The 22391-nt window shown below is 42.7% G+C and overlaps 1 protein-coding gene across 5 annotated transcripts in view; it reads right to left on the minus strand.

The window, feature by feature from the left end:
- The window catches only part of STAG2 (stromal antigen 2), a 182683-nt gene extending 161902 nt beyond the window's left edge, over positions 1-20781 (minus strand). Inside the window, exons 1-2 of one of the 5 annotated variants that reach the window (XM_043522952.1) lie at positions 4835-7782; positions 2078-2204 (exon numbers count right to left, since the gene is read on the minus strand). The gene's annotated coding sequence lies outside the window, so the exon portion shown is untranslated. Of the gene's footprint in view, positions 1-2077; positions 2205-4834; positions 7783-19215; positions 19587-19980; positions 20167-20408 lie in introns of those variants that run through there. The other 4 variants (XM_037908707.2, XM_037908708.2, XM_043522951.1 and 1 more) reach the window with 4 other exon arrangements.
- Between the last annotated feature and the right edge of the window lie 1610 nt (positions 20782-22391).

Raw genomic sequence — 22391 nt, forward strand, 5'->3', positions numbered from 1 at the left:
GAAGAAAACTAGCAGGTGGGACACTCCATCTCACGGTCATGGGTAAAAACACGAAACCGAGGAAGAGTAGGGACCGCTTCACCATTTATGTCCTCGTACAGGAAGACAAAGGGCGCACTTTACAGACACTACCATTAAAAAAAAAAAAAAAAAATCTCCCATGCAGGGAGCACATGAGGGATCCACCTGACATACCTGAAGAAGCTGTCTTACATCTAGATTTCTGACTCAGACCTGACTGGAAAGTAGGGTTGGAACCGAGAAAACAGTACAAATGGGTGTCAATGGAATCCAGAGGGCAACTGCAATCTTTCTCTAGTCAAAGTCAAGAAGAAACTGATGTCTGAAAAGCAGCATTTATCAATGATACAACATGGTGCTTAACATCAAGTAGGGGCATAGCTCATGCTCTATCCTGCTATCGCTGTCCTAAAGGGTCAAAAGACCATGAGAACTAAGTGGAGTTCCACCACTTTTGCACTAAGGAACAGACGCCTGAACATATACGATCTTTAGAAAATGTTTATTAAATACAAAAGAAAAACCACCTTTTCCTAACAGAACTATATTTGTCATTACCTTATTTTTTTTAAAAAGGAAAAACTTTATAAAATTTTTAATGAGGTAAATTCTCTCACTGGGGGAGAGATATCCAATTTGTCGGCTAAGAAAGTCAACGTAGAAGAACAAAAATAAAACCGATCAGTCTTCAATGGCATCCAGCCACTAGCAAGGCAAGATTTATGCATTTGATTATTCTTGGGAATACTGCTGTCATATTTGGTTTATGATGTCTGCTTATTTTCACATTACCAAGGCCACATAACATATTAAGCTAGGTTTTTACTTCAATTAAGCAATGTTCTTTATTATAGATGTATCAAAGGTTATACTTTTTTTAATGATTTGTTCCTACAAAAGCTGTTTAATATCGTCTCCAACTCATTGCTTTTGATATTTATATAATTCATGTGCATTTTCATATTTATCTCATTTTCTCATTGAGACTATTCACAGAGAATGTTTTTATTGAGATTCACCATTTTCTACTAATCTATTTTCAGCAGTTCTGTAATCTTATATTTCTCCCATGTTCAACTGGATTATCTTGTTTTATGTGCCTGTGATATCCCCTCCCCTGCGCGCACTCACACACACACTTACTTTATCCTCAGCTTTTGTCTTCCCAAGCCTGGAAATTCTACTCCAATATGAAGCCATCTGTGCAATGTACTTCAAATGAGAGGGGGTTTTGTACAGCTATGGTAATAAATTTGCTTATTGTCCATTAGCTGAAATGATGTTCTAACTATTGTAACCTGTCTGCTATAAAAACAACTCATTTTCAAAGCATGATAACTGCAAGTGATAGCTTAAATTTTTCCTTCGAACTCAGAAAACCCAGATAACAGTCCATGCACATTTCTGGAGCACTTGTACAAATAGACAACATACTGTCTGATTCTTTTGTATCATTTGAAAAGCTGGTGACAAAGTTAGAGTACTCTACTTTCTTGTCACTGAGCAACCTGGATATAAGAAGGAATTTTACATTATACCTCAGATAGTGACAAGCCTGTTATTCTCCAGTAGCACTAGAACACTAAACAGTGAAACCTATTTTATATGTCTACCTAAGGGATCAACTGCATTAATTCCTTTATTTAGGTGGTCTTCTAATGAAAGAGTAAAATTTTACTTAATATTTGAACTATTCACCTAACACGGGTGATTGCCTAATAAAGTGGTCTTTTTCAGATTTCACTTTCCCAATCCTATAACAGTCCAGTATACTAGTCTGTTGTGGTGTGAACTGTTCTTTTCACCTGCAAAACTACTGACTCTTTTTTGTCATTTAGACAAAAGGTGCAATGCTACAATGTGTCAAAACCCAAAAGTTACTAGTATGATAACTGTAAAAAAAACTACTTGACTGATACTTATTTCAAAATCACTAGTTCAGTTTTAAACATTTAAGCCCCTCAATGAAAAAATGTTTTCGATTAAAGTGTCATTACTGAAAATGTACAGTTAGAAACATAACACATATGAAACATGGGATTATACAAAACCGTACTTCTCAAGAACATTAATCCTACATCATTTTAAGATTTCTTCACTATTTTTCTTGTCCTCCTTAGTTTGGGTCTTTGTCTCTTTTCTGGGCCTTCTCAGGCTGTAACATCTTGTTTTCAGAAGACTAGCTGTCCAAAAAAAAAAAAAGTTAGGAAAACACTATCTAGACATTTCACTGTTCTTTCAATTTTCTTTAAATAGGCATTATATGAGAGCTTTTATAAATACACTGAAAGACTGTAAATTTAAATATAGCTTCTATTTCTGCTCCTCAGAGGCAGGGGCCATCTTTCACTATGGACTTGTCTACACACAGTTTTGCTAAACTAAATCAGCACAAAAACACCTGTTTAGACCACCATGATGTGTTTGAACAGCAACTAGCACAACGAGACCCTAACCACAACTTATGTGGTATTACCACAATACCAACAATTAACAACTTCTTACTGCAATACTCCTCAAGCGATTCAGGAAAGCTATTCCCTATACCAATGGTCTCCAAAGTGGGGTGCGCACACCCTGAGACGATCGATTGGGGGGTGCATCAGGAGTGCCGCCGCCGGAGCAAAAGGGCGGCATGGCAGGAGGAGCACAGCCGGGGGGGGGGGGTGGGGGTGGGGGGTGGCCCTGAGTCCTCCGGCCCGTGGAGGAGCAGGGGCAGCCGCGCAGCCAGTGGCCAGAAAGAAGCGGCACTTTCCCCCTTCAAAGCCGGCCAGAGAAAAGCGGCGCTTTGAAGGGGAAAGCGCCACTTCTCTCTGGCTGCCCCTACTCCTCCCGAGTCCTCTGGCCCGTGCTCTCAGGGCCGCATTCCGAAAGGGGCTTTAGAGCTGCAAACCAGGGCCCTGAAGCCACCTGCGTTCCAGGTGGCCCTGTCTACCAGGGGGAAGCTCCCAGAATCGCAGCTCCCAGAATCGTGCCCATGGGGGTGGTGTTGCGCAGAGCCACCTGCACACCCCCTGCACCAAACAGGAGCTGCCCCAGATAAGTGCTCTGCACCTCCTGCTGCCCCAGCCCTGAGCCTCCTCCCACACCCCCACCCTGAGCGCCCTTCCGCACCCTAACTCCCTCCCAGACCCCGCACCCCACCGTGAGCAGCTGCTGTATCACAAAGTGTTAAACCAAGATTTTCAAAAATAATAAAGCACATTCAATCACATTGCTCTCACTAAAAATATTAATTTTTTTTTAGTGAAAGCAAAAAGGTTTTTTGTACCGTTAATAAAATAAAAAAAATTTAAAATATTGTTTATTTTATCATCTCATCATTTTTTAATTTCTATTTTTTGTGTATGTTTTATAATTTACACAATATATTAGTACAGTAGTACTGTATAGATTTATACATAAATATACATATACATATGGGGTTGCGTGCTCAAAAAATTTTTACGGATAGAGGTGCGCGATCAAAAAAGTTTGGAGACCCACTGCCCTATACCATCTACTACAGCAACATACAATGACATTCAGATCAAATCACTGTTGCAAAAAAGACTTTTCAGAACACTAGTACATTTTACCAAGCAGATCTAAAAAAAAAGTCATGTTTAAATTCTATAACTCATTACTGTTAAACAAGGATATTTTAAAGTATCAAACAAACACACTAGAATTCCCATTGTTTCCGATAAAAAACACAGAGAACTAGCTTTATTCAATTACAGATCACCCTCACCGTTGAGCAGTTAAATATTTTAAAACCACAGAAACAGAACTAATTACACTAGAAATGCTGAAAATACTATGTTTTTCCTTTGTGGGCATAGTTATTGTTTAACACCATTTGACAATTATAAAAGAAAGCAATAAAAGAATCTTGAAAATTGCATATAGATTTATATCCAAGTTGTTTTGACTAACATGGTCAAATGGCAACAGAATATAAATACAGATTGATCGATACTTTTTAAAGAAAAATAGTGTTTAAAACCTGTACAGTAGCAGTAGCATATCTAAATTTGGCTGTTGAAGATAATATTTAAGTTTGTGCACTTGGATATTTTCTTCCCAGTTCTCTACCAGTATTTTAGATTGTTTTTTGTTTTTACACTATTACATAATTGAAGTGCAAAAAAAAAAAACCCATACCACACACCTAGAGTTTTGTTCAGTATTAAATTACCTTGTTTATAACCAGATCAGCAGCACAGAAAGAAAATTCTTGTCTATTATTTTGATATCTATAAACCAATTTAAAATTGATGAACTACTCTTCCTCTTTGGTAGAGTGACAAGTAGCAAAAACAATCCTCAGCCAGACTGTTTTGGTGCCATAGGTTCTGACTTTAGCTGACACCTCTAGAGACAATTTCTTTCCCCTTCCAATCAATGGACGTATTGAAAATTCTAATCCAAGGGTAAATTAAACTAAACACTTTTTTTTTGGTCCCAGAATATATTATAGGAGAGACTATATATGTTATCAAATGTATTATTTTCCAAAAGACAGAATATTCCCACTCTTACCTCCCAATTGGTTTCTTAACTTTGAATGAACTAGTCATAGAACTGAACTAACAGAATAAACTGAAATAAAGAAATTATAGTTAACTTAAATTTTAAAAACTCCATTTTAAAATCTGAATTTTTATCCACCCTGACTGGTATCTTTATAACCTTAATTGAGCTGCCATTTAAACAATTACTTGAGGAGGAAGGAAGAAAAAGACATGGCAGTTTTCTTCAAAAAAAAAAAAAAAAAAAAAAAAGTTAGGAAGCCTGGAAATTCAAAGTTAAGGTTACTGACTACACACACCTGTTTTGTTTTGTTGCTTTTTTTAAAGTCCTAGAGAAACATTCTGAATGTCGTCACCTTTCGTGAAGAGATGCGCAAACCTGTTTGTATTTCCAGCAATTACATATGGTCTTAAACTTAAGTCATCAGCAATATACTGCTGCAGAACAGCACTATTTAAAGTACTACAGTAGTTTACAGTCAATCAACAGCACAAGCAAGACAGAAAAATCAGGAAGTGATTTAAACTAGACTAATTCCAAGACACAGTTTCAAAATGGCCTATGGAACTTTAGGGGACAAAATCCCGTTGTTAGCACTGGTAGGAGCCCTACCATAAATAAGACTAATGGCTTTTGGCGCTTTGATCACCATGCTAGTTAAACCTACCTTGAGCAACTTTAACTGAAAACAACTTCTACAATAAATCACATGCCACTAAAAACTCATGAAGAAAAATATATATAGAAGACACCTCATGCTGTAAATATATATAAAAATTAAATTAACTTTCAATTTACAAATTATTTTTAAATTAATCAATATGACACTTAATAAATGCTTCAGAATTATGTTTGGAATGAACACTTTCCACAATAAGGCAAAGGGGAGGAAGGGAGGAAGAAACGTATTCAACTTTCAATTTAAATTTCAGTGGCCTTCATCCTAAAATACAAAGATCATATGCAGATTATTGTTGTCTCTCACTCAACACAATATTTTCCATGCTGCAGTAAACTTCAGGAGAACAAAATGACATGCAATGTATGTTTATAGGATCAAAACGATTACTCTAACTACAAGGACAAAGTGAACAGTTATTCCAAAAAAGTGGGCCATTTTTAATCAGATCCATATTATGCCTCATTTACAAAAGCAAAATTGGGTTTAGAAATCATAAACAAAGATTAGTTAATACTTGCAAAAAGCTTTGAATATGTAAAAAGCACTGTATAAGTATTAAGGCTTCCCACATATTCATTTTGGCATTCCTCCAAGCAGGAAAGTCCCACAAAAGCACTTTAAGAGCAGCAACGAAAAACTGACTTGGATCATGTAATTTTAGTCCGTTCTACACCAGTACCACTAACAATCACCTACAATATCAGTACAGTCTCCCACCAAAAATGCTCAGTTACCCAGTACCATTTGCATGTGACACTTTAAAGACAAACTCTGCCCCAATGAGGTTATAATCAAACATTATGAATAGCCTGAATCCCTATTCTCCTAACACAGGGCAGCACACAGCACCCACACACGCACGCTCTACCTTCCCTCTTCCTATTCTTTTATTCTTAATTTCAAGTTAAACCAAACCCTGGCCTGAGCTCCCTCCTAGGATTTTTCCCTGTAATGTCTCCTCTCGCCCCCTAATCCCCCTGACTCAGAGTGGGGCATATGGTGGATTGAAGCTGACAAGACCTGCCTGGTCTTGCTGCCAGCACAAGCTAGCATGAGTCAGCAGCATAACCCTGAGCATTCCTTCAGGCTTCTAGAACATCCCATTACACTCAGTGTAGCAATCACACTATAGGACAGCAAATAAAATTAGGATAACAAAGATCACGTCAGTTCCAAGTTTTTGGAAACTAAGCCCAGGCACAAGAGCAGCAGCAGATGGCACTGGTGTGGAAGTTAGCATAGGATTCTTCTCCCATTACTGGAAACACTTGAAAAGAGACAAAAACACAGACTCCACTGCGTGCCAGCTCACTTCATCCAATTTTGAAGTCATATGAAAGAACAAATAAATTATTCTCTTCTCCCACCATCTCATTCCCATGCTTGTTAAAAAACTCGTCTTCATCAGCTTCTCCCTGCACTCTGCAAAAGGTCATCCTTAATTTCTGCCTTATCTCCACCACTTTTCAATCCCTACCCTGATGTCTTCACATCAGGCTTATTGAAATCTTTCTACCTTACACATGCCACATCTCAGGACGCTTCAAGCATAATTTATACAAAAGCTTTGTGCATTTCACACTGGTACAACTATTAACAGTTTTGATGACTGCCAGTGTATTCCACAACAGAGCCCGCAGCTGCAAGTGCTGCAATACTGTGCACTGCATATCCACAGGTACTTATCTACTTCTGTAAGTTATTTCTCACACCTTCTTTCCTGTCTTCCTTAGCATTATTTCATTTCCCTTCTCCACCTTTCATTTGATTTTTTAGGATGCTCTGCTCCACTACGTTCTTTATTCTGGAGATCAAATGAAGTTTACTTACAGAAGACCTAAAAAGCTTTGGTAAAAAAATATTTAAATTGCCAAACTACTTGGAATATGGTCCCAATCCATATTTGCTTAATCAACTGGATCTTCCCACATAAACCTTCATGAGAGCAGGACTGATCCCTACATTTGTAGGGTTGAAATGTCAATACCACATTTAAAAATCCCAAAAAAATAATACTTCCCTCCCTCCCCTAACAAGTCCTGAGATCAAAGTACTTTATTTCCCCCACCACTATTGAAGACATAAGCAGACACCTAAATCTGAGCAAGGAAGCTGAAACATCAATGCCTGTTGTAGTGGGAAATAAGGAATTCTGAAATCTGATCTTTCCATGTAAATGAAGGAAAAGTTTGGTTTTCATGCATTTTATTCTCAAATGTATTTATCTATTCACAATATTACTGAGTTGGAATTTTCAAAATATAATTTCTGTTCATTTTTAAATACTGCTGATGCATAATAATTTATTTGTCTTACCACGTGTGTTTACTACTTTAAAACTGTATTTTGCATTAACAAGATACTGCTTTGAGGCACTGACATGCTCACTTCCATGCACAGAATGGAAGTTGAGCAATGTAACTAAGAAGAGAAAACAAGATGGCAAATGACAGTGAAATACCCAGAGCACCTTGGGCTCCAAGAACTGACACTTTTAAACAATTTTCAGGTATTGAGCCACAGGTGCTTTAGTTTCTCGACTCTATTCAATGTTGTCACATGGTACAATAATACAGAACATGTGCATACTTACTTGAGCAATGTATTTTAAAAACAGACATGCTGGGTACACACACTGATGGGAATATCAAGAGTTATCAAAATAAAATGAAAGGAAACCCACCTCATGAAATGGAAAGATATGTGGTGTTTATGAGATGCACAAATAAAAATGAAAGCCTGAAATGTTGCTTAAAATGGGCTACTAAAAAGAAAACTCACTCCCACCTCTTTCACAGGCAAACTGCCTTAATAATGCATTTCCTTGGTAGGTAAATCAATATGCATAGGCCAGTTTGAATGGGGGGGTCAATCCTTTATCAGAAAAGTAGCAATAGAACTATAACACAGATGCAGCAGAGATACCAGTGCAGCTTCGCTTCTGGTTGCCAAAGTTGCAAATGAACTGTAGATTTCTGGAAATAATAAGAGTAGTTATGAAAAGGAATAGGAGAATATTATCTGATTATTTACACAAACTAATTTAAAAAGCAATACTGAAAGAACACTTGATTTATATCTCATTGATGCATAGATAAGCAGGCAATCTGTCTAAAAAAGAAATCTTATTTATAGCATATTATCAATAGCATTCTAGGTAAGTGCCACAAAAAGGGGAAAAGATGATAAATGACAGCGACAACAAGAAAACCAAGGACAAGTCTTTTGTAAAAATCCTTTCTATACCCCTACCTGGTACATCCCCCACGTCATTCACTTGCTGTACTCAAGACAACAGGTATTTTTCAGTGCACGTAGCTATAATTTCAGTAACACTTTATCCTTTCCAAAATAAACTTTTTTTTCCCTTTAAATGTGTCTAAATTAAGCTTTTTAAACAAACACTACTGAAAAAATAAAGACCTGAGTCATCTTTAGAAAAGGGCGGTGAGGAGGAGAAGGGATGAGTTTTAAGTCATTTCAAAGACACCACAACTAAGAAGTACCTCCTGCTTATATACAGCAGGTATGTAAACCAACAAAGCTTTACTTCAGATCAGGAGTACAGAGGTGCATATAATTTAAAAAAAAATTGGGTATTTAGGACCCAATCTTGCAAATACACATTTCTGTAACAAGAGTAGTTCCTGCAAGTTCATTGGTGAATACTGACAACTGTAAAATTAGTCATAAGTGTGTACAGGATTAGGACGATAGTGGTGTTCTACAGATAGTGTTAAAGATACAGTCTTTACTTATCCATTGAAAAAGTTACAGCACAAGTAGTAACAATGCAAGATTCCTCGCACTACCAAATCAAGGAGTAGCTAGAGACATCATGTTAAAAAAATATTTAAAATGTTTATGCTAATACCCTAGATTATTAAAACAATTTTCTATATCTAATTTAATTTTTATCACTTGTGCTGGTTCCTCTGTGCTCCTCATTTGGTTTGTACAGTGGAAAGCAGTCAATTTCACTTTCTGGTTTTCAGGCACAAGCACAAAGTTGCCATGCCTGGGTTGCAAACACAGAGGTCATCTAAATTCAAACAGCTTTCAGTTAATTTCTATTAATAGTAAGTTTTCAGAGCTCTTTTTAAAAAAGCCTCAACTCCCAAGCAGTATCATTATTAATAAATCCTCAGCCTCTGATGTGACTGCCAATAAAATTACAATATTACAGGTGGCTTTTGATGTGCACCCCTCGTTACTCAGAAACAAGCTAATTCAGACCGTGTCTGCACTACCACTTATGCTGGAAAAACTTATGTTGCTCAGGGGTATGAAAACACCCTCTGAGCGACATAAATTTCGCTGGCATAAACGGTAGTGGTGTACACAGCACCATGCTGGCAGAAGAGCTTCTAGCTACCACTGCTCATTGAGGTGGTTTTATTATGTCAACAGGAGAGCTCGCTCCCATCAGCATAGAGAGTTTACACAAGCGATCTTAGAGCAGCCCAGATGCACTACTGTAAGCCCAATACTGTAAACATAGCCTTAATCAGCCAATTTCAAGTTCGTCAAGCAATACAGATGGTAACCTCTTTTTGTCAACAATGACTCAAATAAAATCCAAACTTTATATTCCAGGATACATTAATTTACAATGATCTCAAAAAGATATAAATCAGGGATCTCAAACACGCGGCCCGAGTTATTTCCTGCAGCCCGCCAGAGGCACCAACTCCACCGGCAGCCAAGCTCCCCTCATCCCCTGCCCCCCGCCTCCCACCAGAGCACACCGTGCCCCCGCTCCTCCGCCTACCTCCCAGTGCTTCCCGCCGCCAAACAGCTGTTTGGTGGCACTTAGGACTTTCCAGGAGGGAGGCGGCGGAGAAGAGGCATAGCCGGGTCGGGAATTTTGTGAAGGGGTTGGAATAGGGGTAGGGAGCGGGCAGAGTTGGGGGGGACTTTGGGGAAGGGGTCGGGCCTCATGGAAGGGGTCGAGTGGGGGCGGGGCCAGGGGCACAGGCTTTTGTATCTTTGTATGAAAAGGTATCAGTGATGCAGCCCTCAGGCCAATGTACTAGTCCTCATGTGGCCCTTGTGGGGATTTGAGTTTGAGATCCCGGATATAAATGATATACAAGACCATACTACAGGATTCTATTAATGTGTCAGTTACCCAAGAACAAAGTCAGTAGGTTAAAATATACAAGTGATATTTATAGCCTTAGATTTTGTTATACTTTTAATTATATACCCTTGTTTAGAGATTTGATTCATATCAAAAATATCAATATTTCTCTTCCCAATATTCCACCATACACAAGTCAGACTTTCTACACACTCTCCCTTTAGCTCTGTTCTGTGAAACCACACTCATGCAAGCAAGACAATCCATCGGCTAGCCACTGTATATAAATATGCCGTTATTTTTCTACATGCTTTCTGTTCATTAAAAAAGTATATATTCCCAGAAAGACACCTAAATATCTGATGTTAAATTTTTTTACACTTTCTACAGTCCAGTTTTTACACAAAGTCAAAAAATCATGAGATTCAGAAAATAAACCTCAATTACTTTGTTATAATTATAAACAGGCTCTTTAACAGATTTATTTGAACATCCACAGTAAAGTCAATCTTCATTCCCAGATTATGTGCTATAAATCTGAGGAAAATACTCTTCATGCAAAACAGAGGTTGAATCCCTGCTTTAATATGAACCGAACTATAACTAAGGAGTTGCTATTGTAGTGACTCCATATTTAGGGGTTGCATTCCAAAAATGGGCTTAAAATGAGGCATAAATTTCTGCTTTGTTCCTAAAGTAGATGTCGAATATATTTGAAATTTCACTCTGTTAGAAATTTCAATTTAGTTACAAATTCTTAATAGGAAGCCCCGGGATTTCAGATCTGACTGTAATTCTCTCATTGTTGACTGATCTATAAAACAACCTGTTAGAGCTGAATCCAAAGAGCACTAGTGCAACAGGGAAAGGATTTTTGTTTTTTTTTAAACGTTGGATTTAGGGACAATTTTAGAAATTTTTGTAGTATAAATGAATGTTTGCGCACTGTGTATACAAGCTTGATTGGTTGATGGGGTGGGCAAACATATACAAAATCTGGCTGATGGGCACAATTACATATACAGCCTTTTCCAAGCAGAGCTAATTTCTCTCAAATTTTATCATACAACAGAAGGTCTCATAAGCAGCTGCTGCTGGATAAAATATTCCCCCTCTGTGTTTCTAAATAATACCACCACCATAGAAAATTAATACACAAAAATATAGTCTGTGAAGCAGTTACTGTCACTGTGTCATCAAATATACCTAACCCAAACCCATAAAAGAAAAACTAGTTAGCCTACCTAATGGTACATACCCTCTAGTCCTCCACACACAAGCACATCATTACCGCAACCACTGCGCACCACAAATCAAACACCGCAACCTGCCCTCTTACTGTCAGCCTTTCCTTCTCCTCCCTTAACCATCTTTCTGCACACAACCCTTTCATAAAATACTCTCTCCCAACACAACCAGCTACCACGCCTAACATCCATAACTTCTCATCTTGTGAAAATAATCTAGTAAAGGGTGAAAAGTTATGGTTGTGCATGATCTGTTGTACATCAATTTTGGTAATGGTAAGGTACGCACTGAGGGGTGGCTTAACTTTTCATTTCCTTGCTATTATGGGTTTGTGTCAGGCAAGTTGTGTGTGCACTAACCGCACCTGTTTATCAACCAAGTTTTCTGAGTATTAATATATGGGTTTTTCCTAACATATTTAAGGTTCCCTAGACTACATGGACCCTTTGTCCCACTCTCTTCCTGAAACACAATTTCAGTTGCTCCTTCAATAACAGTTCCCAATCCAAAAGCCACTTAATTTAAAAAAGGGGGATTCCCCAAGAATATTAGTCCTGAGCCCACATCATGGATCCACTAATATAGCCCTTAGGGCCCTGAGTCTGCATCAGGATCTAATACTATCATGACAGTCTTTTAAATTCAATATTCACATGCTTCCAAAATGGAAGGGGAGCAGAGGAGTGGAGTTCAGATTATGCAGGCAATCTTTATTTTTGGCATTACCTGACTATGAGTGCTTGACTTTGATACTCTAATATCCTTTTAATTCATCTGAATACTATTGGTGACACAGACTTTCCAAATTCAAGTTCTTCATTAGCTGCTTGAAGGCTTTTTGAATGTAACCTTTGTGTACCAATTTCCAGCAATGTACTACTGGCATCTCTCTCTGACACACAGTACTGGTGGGAGGAGCTATTAATGGGGACAAAGGACATTATCAGTGTATTCCTGCCTCATTCACTGTGCACCCTCCAACTTGCACGCTGAATTAGATAAGTATGAAAAAAGTATGATTTCAATTATTTAAAAAACAAAAACTAAGAAATTTTATAATATAGAATAATTTACAAGGCAAGAACAAAACAATTTTTCATAATACATATTCAATAAGAATGGCTACGGCAGAAACCTACTGACTTTAACAGGAGTTGGACTTGACCCTAAATTTGGATGCGGTACACTAAATGAAGCAGGGCTTCTTCAAAACCCTACCTTATTTCGTAAGTACTCTTCCAAAATCAAATCAAAAGATTTCTCGCATCTTAAAAGATTTTTAAAAACCTTCAGCCTGGTCTATACAATAGTTAGGTTGATGTAAGGCATCACTCTGTCAGTGTCTGCACTACAACAGTGGTCCCACCAATGTCAGTCACTCACAACACCAACTTAGTTAAAACGGGTTTCAGAGTAGAAGCCGTGTTAGTCTGTATTCACAAAAAGAAAAGGAGTACTAGTGGCACCTTAGAGACTAACCAATTTATTTGAGCATAAGCTTTCGTGAGCTACAGCTCACTTCAACGGATGCATCAATTAGTCTCTAAGGTGCCACTAGTACTCCTTTTCTTTTTAGTTAAAACAATTACATACATGTGCAAAAGTAGGTTTTAAACTCTCAATTCTGCGGAATCAAAATAGATCACCAAAAGGCAAATGTCCAAAAACTTGTTACTATCATGTCAAGCTTCAAAGCTGTCCCCCAAACTAGAAAGATGTTAAAGCTGATAAAAAGCTGCAGACAGAGATAATGGCTAGGGTATTTTTTCCCTCTCACTCTTTGTACCCAATGAACCATTATTTTGTTCAAACTTTGTAAAGACAAACGAACTACATACAAACCAAGAAGAGAAATGATTGTAAGAGAGATCTTAGGCTACATCTACACTAGAGAGCTTACAGTGGTGCAGCTGTACAAATGCAGTTGTGCCGCTGTATGATCTCTCCTGTAGCTGCTCTATACCAACGTGAGAGAGCTCTCTCATCAACCTAATTAATTCACCCCCAAAAAGCGGCAGTAGCTATGTTGGCAGGAGAAGCTCTCCCACCGATATAGCACTGTGCTCACTACCACTTGTGCCAGTGTAACTTATGTTACTTGGGGGTGATATATTCATACCCCTGAATAACATACATTTTGCTGACATAAGTGGTAGTGTAGACATATCCTTAGACTCTGACAATGGTACCCAAAAAGTTTAATAAAGGTATAAGCAACTGAAATGAGTCTTTTGGAATAGAAGCACTTAGGCAACCTTAACTATAGCTCCTGCTCCAGTAAGATCAACAAGAAGATTGCATTTTCTATTGCTTCTGTAGACCAAGTATACCGCACACACCAGGGACTCCCTGCATTCCTCCACTGCTTCCAAGGAGCCCCCTGTGTGCTACTCTCCCATTCCCTTCTTTTTTAGGGATTCTCTGCAATCCCTCCTTACCCTCTGCCCCTCATTTCAGGGGTTCTGAATGTCCTCCCTCCATTCCCCCCATGCCACGTCACTGTCCCCCATTCCCCTTATGACAGGGCTCTGTGTGCTCCCTTCACCCCATACTAGCATACCACATTATCCCCTGTTCTGTGGTTCTGCGTGCTGCCTCCTTCCCCCCTTCCCCACCACGGCAGGGGCTCTATGTGCACATACCCCATTTCCCGCTCCATCACATCAGGGTCTCTGTGTTTCCCATGTACCCTTTCCCTCTTACTATGGTCCCCTTTCTCCACCCCCCCACCATACTAGGGTTCCCCTTTCTTCATCCCCACCAGCAAGTGTGTGTGCCCCCACCCCTGCCAGGGGCTCTGTGTGTGCTCCCATTTCCCCCGTCTCAATTTGTTTTCTTTCTGTCTGGGACAGACGTTTTTCATGTTGTCAACATTTAAAGCTGTATTAGGAGGATGAGCAGGGCTGAGATGAAGGATGTTATTATGCTAGAATTTATTATTGGCTGACATCAAGAGATTCTTTGATCTACAGACAATTACAGATGTGGCTGAAGTTGCTGGTTCTGCTAACCAGATGCCAGGGGCTCTGTGTGTCCCCCATTTTCCCCTTTCATTTTTTACAATTTTCACCAAAGTCAAAAGTGTTCTGTGCATTGATGCCTAAAATACCCCCTGAACTTTTGGAAGGAATCAGGTACAGCATTCAAGTCATCATGTTACAGGCAAAAATAAAAACAGACAAGAAAACATTTAACAAATTTAAAGTGAGTTTTTTTAGCCAAAAAAAAAAAAAAAAATCAGAGGCTGGGATATTGTACAAGCTCCCATGGATTCATGTAACTAGAAATGGGTTGCATGGTCAGGCATAACTTCCAGAGAGTCAAATTTTATACTATGCTGTGAAATTTGCCTAATATTGATACAGAAAGTAACACTGAACTACCATGATTACAGGTAACCCAGTCAAGATTCTTTAAGGTCATACTGCACCTGAATCATAGTGACTAAAAGAGAAGTCACATAAAAATGAAAATGTATTCTGACACATCAGAAAATATTACAATCGATATTTTGTAATCTGATCAAGTTTAATATAGTCTCTTCCATGAATAAGAGTACTTATCTCCAAAAGGGTAACACCCTACAGCTATTTTCTATAGGAGACTATGGAAAAACCATGTAATCTCCAATAGATAAAAGCAGTCTAAACTTCTATTTACACTAGTTTTAAAGTGATTCAGCTAATGTTTGTAAGATACAGTATTACAGAAACTCTTAGAAAATAAAATGCCATTTAATGAGTTACATGGTTTCACATCTCTTTTGCAAGTTAAACATAAATGCATTTCTGCATTTAATAAGCTCAATATTTTAATTTATAAGAACACAGCTGTACTGAGATGATTTAACTATGAAAAAGCACTGTGGAACTTGTTGAGCTAAGCCAATCATTTACTAACTAAAGTTTCATGTTTGGAAAAGGGAATGTTCTTTGGTTTTACAGAACATCAATAGATTCCTTTTTCACTGCCAAGAGGTTACATTCAATATTTTTAATAAAACATTATAAAAGCCATCTTTTTTTCCTGTAAGTTCTCCCAAATATCACTATTCCTTTTAAAGCATCACTGCGTCCTTAGTTACAGCAAAACAACTGGAATACACCTAGCAAACAAAACTGATAAATCCACTCTCCAATTGCAAACAGCAAGTAGCAAACTTAACCTGGTGTTTAAAGGAGATGGGGCTTACAACACTAATTTCTGTAGAATTGAAATTGTCATTTATAGCTGCAATATAATCTTCTGAACATGAACAGTGTATGCCATGTTGTCTTCCTGAATCTGTAGATAGCCTGAAGCAGATTTCAACTGTCTACAGCCCAAACCCTGCCCCCAGTGCACAGTGTGAGCAGGTGTCTGTGAGTTCAGGAATTCTTATGGGAACCCCTGCTTGGTCCCTGAACAGTAGCAGAGTGGTCCCCTGGTCACTACTCTAGACTAGAGCTGGGAACGAAACAGTTTTCCTGTCCCATAAAACCTTGAGATTTCAAAATATTTTCTCATTCAACACTGGGAGAAAACCAAGAACTTTTAAAAATGATCATTGAAAACTGAGACACCTGCCCCAAAACAGCCAATAATCCACAGTTGGGGCATTCATTTGGGAGACCCAGGTTCAAATTCCTTTGAATCGGGCAGAGCAGCAACTTGAACCTGGGTCTCCCACCCAGTTAGCATCCTAATTACTGGGCTATTAGCTATTCTGGGGGATGGGTAAGGTCTCACTCTCTCCAGCTTGATCTACATTTAAAGTTAAGGCAGCAAAGCTGAAGAATTTACACCCCGAGTGCTGTAGTTATGCTGACCTAACTCCTGGCGAAGATGAAGCTAAGTCAACAGAAAAACCCCTTCTGTTGCTGTAGAAAGCATCTACACTACAGTACTAAAGCAGTCAGCTATAGCACCATAGCTCTGCAGCAGTAGCACCCATGGCGTCCCCCCCAAAAATTAGTTTTGATTACTCAGCATTTTCCAACAAACTGTTTTGTGAAAAATCTCAACCACTCTACTCTAGACTTGGGCCTGGAATATCCTTAATTTTACTTGTAAACTCACTACACTGGAATGGGATTCATGATGGATCCCTGTAGACACAGATCAATAAACCCCAGACCCTAATCCCTACTACTAAGGGACAGAGAGCACTCACAGAGTTGGACTTAATACAAAGAAAGCATGCATCAACTTCATAAGCTCCCCAAATCATGCTTATACCACGTGCAGCACACAACATTGGTGTTTCCACTCTCAACAGCTACAGGGGGGAGGGAGCACAAATTATCTGTTAAGGAAAAGGAATTATTTCCAGTCATCTCTTTGGCATGATAATTTTGAAGCGTCCATCTTAGTTTTATCCCTCCAAACAGTTGCGTGTCTACAATCCCCATGAGTCTTCAACCACCACAACCAGCCCAAACCTTGCGCGCACTGCGAGCAGTGGAGTATGATAAATCTGACTACTAACCTATTGGATGATATATCACAAATAGTTGCATTTTGATTTTTATTTTTGATTTTCAAACTAAGGAAGAGAAGCAAGGAATGTTGTTACTGAGGCTTGGTCTATACTTACATTTGGATTGACATAGCTACATCAGACAGGGGTGTGAAAACCACACATTTCTGATCAACATACCTATGTTGAACTAAGTCCCAATGGACACATAGTCATATTGATGAATGAAAGCTACACTGACCAGAGCAAACTTTGTTCAGAGTAGTGTTCCTACACCCATGGAAAACCCCCATCTGTCAGTGTAGGCTTCGTTTACACACTACAGGGTTATGCCGTCATTACTACTCCAAAATAGTTATACCAACAGTCTCCACAGACATACACTAATTGTTGACTACCACCCCCCCCCCCAGAAAAAAAAAGTATTAATTGGTATTATGAGTCCCCAGCAGAGTATCATGACAGTTATCTGTACAATCACAGGGAAAGAAACTATGTCACAGGACTAGCATGAAAGTCAGTTAGTGCTTGTAAAACACTACAAGCGTTAATCATCATCAATACACCACCGAGACTACACACAATACTACGCAGAGTTCCAGATACTTTTTCTGATATTGAGGTATATCACTGGGAAAGAATTCCAAAAAGAATGAAAGGCATCCAGGTTAAGGAGGACTTTAAAGAAATAACTTTCTGCTGGGCCAAGGGTGAAAATTAGAAGGAGTAGGATGAAACCGAACAATGGAAAATTTTAGGATAATTATTAATAAGATTCTGTAACAATTAAGTCTATTATATTGTGGAATAATCTATTAAGGGAAGGGATGGAAGACCCAGTCACCAATCTTTTAAAACAAGACTGGACAAAACACTCAAGTAGGTGGTGTAAAAAACAATCCAGCACTGGCCTCCAGGGAGCGGACCTAAGAGGAGTTTTCCAGTTCTAATTTCTATTAGTATATGATATCAACTGTGTTCATTCCAGGGATCCAAAGCACGAACACGAAGTTTATTTAATGAAGCACATTCTTCCTAGATTTCTCAACTGTGTGCACTTCAGACATATTGCAAACAGCACCAGCTCTGAGCCCATACTTTCTAATGTAGCTACAGAGCTGAACGCTTTGCTGTGCCGCACATCAGCATGTGTTTGTGAAGCCTAGAGCCCAAGTTCACTAAACCCGCTGTAGTGTACTCTCGCCCCAGGGGAGAGCAAGCAGGCCACCTCCTTCTCCGTGTGCGGATGACCAATGGGAAGAATGAGAAAGGGGAGGCGGGTGAGTGCTCCGAGGACATGAACAAACACAACCAGCTCTCCAGCAGGCCCCATTAGAGCGGTGTGTGACGCACTTCGGTAACCCGACTCCCCACCCCTGTTAAGAGCCACGGCGCTGACACAGCCCCTCCTCCCCTGAAGGAGGGCGACGACGACAGAGAAAAGCAAGGTTTTGAACCGCTCCAGGCTACCTCCAGGAACCCCTCCTTACAGCCTCACAGGGCAAAGGAACCTCTTGTCTCAACCCTACACCTGACAGGGGACAGAAAGAAGGGCTGAGTCACCAGATCAAGCTGCTAATGAGACCAGGTCCAAAAACACGAACATAGGGTGTGGCTGCAGGGAGCACAAGGGGAGGCAACACCCCTGAACAAGCCATCGTCTGTGTTTACAAAGCTGAAAGGGGAAATAGAAGAGTTTTAAACCCGAACAGCCAGGAAGCTATTAAAAACTGGGAATTAAATCATTCCGCAACTCTTACAGAAAAGTTTGTAACAGCTTAATGCATAATCTTGTAGGAACACAAAGTAATTGATTCGAAAAAAGAAAAACAGCCATTCAATTGCCACTGCTGGCCCGGGGGAGGAATCAACCAGCCAGTCCTCCCAGGTATTTTCAGAGAAAGCAAGTATCCCCTACAACACCACTACTTGGAGAAGAAGGAAGCAAGGAGCAGACCACACAGACAGCGAGGGCACCAGCACCACCACACACACACATATATACCAGAAGCAAGCGTTGTGTTTACGTTGATCTAAAAGAATAAGAAAACAAGCTTCCAAGTTCAGCGGAACTAACTTGATGCCACCGTACCCTGCCCTTCCACCCCGCCTCACTCATCTCTGCCAACGAGTCCCTAAAGACGTCTGCATGCGTGTACACAAGAGAGTCCAGAAAGCAAAAAAGCTCGGAAAGCTGCTTCCTCCTACCTGGGCAGGGTTCAGCTCAGTTCAGTGTGCATGTCGAGAAGGAGGGGGCTCTGGGCAAAGCTGTCTAAAACAAAAGTGGCGCCAAAACCCCCTGTAATCAGCTTTCTTCCTCCTTCTCTTCCCCTCCCCCATCATAGCCGGCTCGGGCCCAGCAGGGCTCCAGCAACACGCGGCTCCCAACACCAAGCGCCCCCGGGACAAGTTTGCAATGGCCCTTCTTTTCCAAAACTGAACTGAAACTGCCTCCAAAACCTCCTGCGGGGGGCGGGCAAGCCCCTCGAACAAGTGATGGGGAAAGGGAGCACAGGAGCCCCGCTTCCCGAGACTCACTCCGCACAGGCCCTGCTCGCTCCCTCCTCAACTCCTTCGGGGCGGGAGGAGGTCAGACCCCACGGCTTCATTCCTGTCCGAAAGGGGAAACGGCGCTTCCTCCATTCCTCCCCAAAGTGCCGTGCAGGGAGGGGACCGGCCCCCGGGGGAGTCAGTTGGGGGGTACCAGTAACTGGGGGGGCATGCCCCCCCAATTGTTGTTTGCGGGGGCCTATCAGGCACGGAAGCCCCTACCCCAGCCACTCTCCAAGACGCACGACCCCGGGGCAGAAGTGGCCGCCCCACCATTTTCTCGTGCGCGCCGGGCCGCCCCCTCGGTGCGCTGCCGTCCCCGAGTTGGGCATCGAGCAGGGCTCCCCCTCGCCCCGCGGCGGCTCCGTTCCCCTCCCCTCGAGCAGACCTGCCCGGCCCGGCTCTCCCCGCGCGCACACACACACAATGCCCGAGTCCTCCATCTTGCCAGCAGCCCCTGCTCGGCTCTGGAGAAGGGGGAGGAGGAAGAGGAGGTTCTCCATTTTAGCTCGCGGAGCGCTGGGCCCGGACCGCCTGCGGCCGAGGAGGGGGAGAAGGAAGGGGGCTCCCCTAGGGCGGGCGGGCAGCGAGGCCGCTTTCGGAGCCCTCTCTCTCCCCCTCCCCGCCGAGGAGCGCTGGGAAGAGGGGGTGGGGGAGCGAGGGGGCTGGAGTGTTTTCTCGGCTCGGCCCCGCGTCCTCCATCTTGGCTGCACTGTAAGTCCTGTGGCCAACCGGCCCGGCGCCCCGCTCCGTCCCCGAGGGCCCCGGCCTGGCCTCGCCCCATCGCCGCACACGGCCCCCGAGTCCCCCCTCCAAACTTCCAGAAGCTTCGCCGCCATTTTCTAACTTACCTTGCCCAGTGTCGGCGCAGGCAGCTCGGAGGCCCAAACCCGCGGCTCCGTTCCTGCCCCCCCCCCGGCCCGGTTGCGGGATGCGTGCGCCCGGCGCGGAAGCTCCGCAGCGGAGGGGTTTACAAACGGCGGTAGGAGCGGGCAGGTTATTTAATTTGGCGGCGGCGCAGGGGATTGTTTGGGGTGTTCGCTGCTCGGCGGCTCGCAAGCGAATGGAGGGCGCAGGCGCCACCTGGCGGCCACTGAGCGAGGCCGGCTATCCTGGGCGTGGGGCGACATCTGCCGGCCGGGCCGGGGAGGCTCCTGCGCTCCTCTCCCCGCCAGGCTGCGAGCGGGTAAACAAGGTGGCGCGCATGCCCGGCCCTGCCTGTCTCACCCCACCCCCTCCCCGTCACCCAGCCCGGGGCGGGGCTGGGCACGCGCTCAGCGCGGGTAGATGTGGGTCAGCGCGGCCTTGTGGGGCGCTCGAGATGTGCGCGCGGCGCCTGCGGGGCGCCTGGGCTCGGAGCGTGGGAAGGAAGGACATCGGGGCTTGGGGCCGCGGCCTGCCAGCGCAGCGGAGGGAGGGTGGAGGCAACTGGGCCCAGCCCCTGGGGGGAGGCGCTCGCTCGGGTAAGGGAGCCGAAGTTGCTGCCTGAGTTTAGCGCAAGGCACAGCGAGGTCTGTTTGTTGCCTCACGTAGCCAGGGCGTAACCTAGGGAGGAAGGGTCCCTCAGCGGAAGTGCTGGAACTGGTGGTGCTGCCACACCACACCCCCTGGCTTGAACTGGTCTCCATCATATAGAGTTTGTAGTTTGATTCAGTGGCTCTCACCACTACCCATCAGCCACCCTCAGGGCATTGCCTGGCTCAACCCACCCAGCAGGGACTCAGCAAACACATGCTACTCTGTGGGCCCTGGCGAGGACAGCCCAGCAGGTGTGGGGCATGGCTGTGGCCGGTCCTTCAAGTTTCCCAGCTCTGCTCAGACCCAGAGGACCGTGCTAGTGGCACAACATGGTCACATGAGGGCCCTACTGGTTTTACAGTGGTGCTGGGCCTCACACTCGGAGGGAACCTATAAACCCTCCGTTTCCATGTACAGGGCGAGCTTGGCAGAGGCCAGCACTCAGGCTCGGGCAGGCCCATGGAGCTGCCTGCAGATGACACATAGCTGGAGTTGGCACACTGCAGCCAGGAGGGAGGGGACTGTGCCAGAACTCCCTGGCCTCAGGTAGCCGCACCCCAAGTCCTGGGGGTGCTGTTCTGCGGGGCCTGAGTTCTGCTATCCAGGGCACAACTCCCTCAGGCACTGGGCTCCACTTTGTGGCTGTGGGATGCAGATCATGACTCCAAGGCCCTCCCCCTGGAGCTGCTGCCATGGCTGTGCCCCCTCCCTCCACCCTTCCCCTGGATCAGGGTGAGGGGTCCAGTTGACAAATAGAGGTTCAAGAGGAGCCATGTTCTGGTAGGCAAGGGGGAGATTTAGGTCTAGAAGAGTTGGTTCACAGAGGGCTCTGATCCGATTCGGGCTGGAAGGGGATCTGGTCCAGTTTGTGGGTTTTGGTCTGAGGAGGGATACGGGTATGGTCCAGTTCTGGTGGGGAAGGGAGGGGGGAGGGTCGTTCTGGGGAGGGATGTGGGTCTGGTTTGGGAGGTCATTCTGGGGATGGCTTTTGGCCTGGTCCGATTTGGAGGGTTGGCCCAGTCTTTGGGTGGCACAGCTGGTTCTGGTCCTAGTTTTTGTACCTCTGCCTGCAGGAAAGGACAAGCAAAGCTAGTATGAATGATGCTGTAAATAAAATGTATTAAAGTTTTTCATACTTTTTATTTTTAAAATGTTTTAAATCTGCCCCACTTTCATACAAAAATTTAATTCAAGCCCTGGTATTCATATGAGAAATGAGAAGGGTGAGAGAGTGTGAAGGTTCCTTTTTAGGGGTGCAGCACATGGCTGGTGTTTTGGCCAGCTTTGACTTTTGTTAGCTGTTTTTACTGTGCTTT

The sequence above is a fragment of the Chelonia mydas genome, chromosome 9 (assembly GCF_015237465.2).
Source record: "Chelonia mydas isolate rCheMyd1 chromosome 9, rCheMyd1.pri.v2, whole genome shotgun sequence".
Classification (NCBI taxonomy): domain Eukaryota; kingdom Metazoa; phylum Chordata; order Testudines; family Cheloniidae; genus Chelonia; species Chelonia mydas.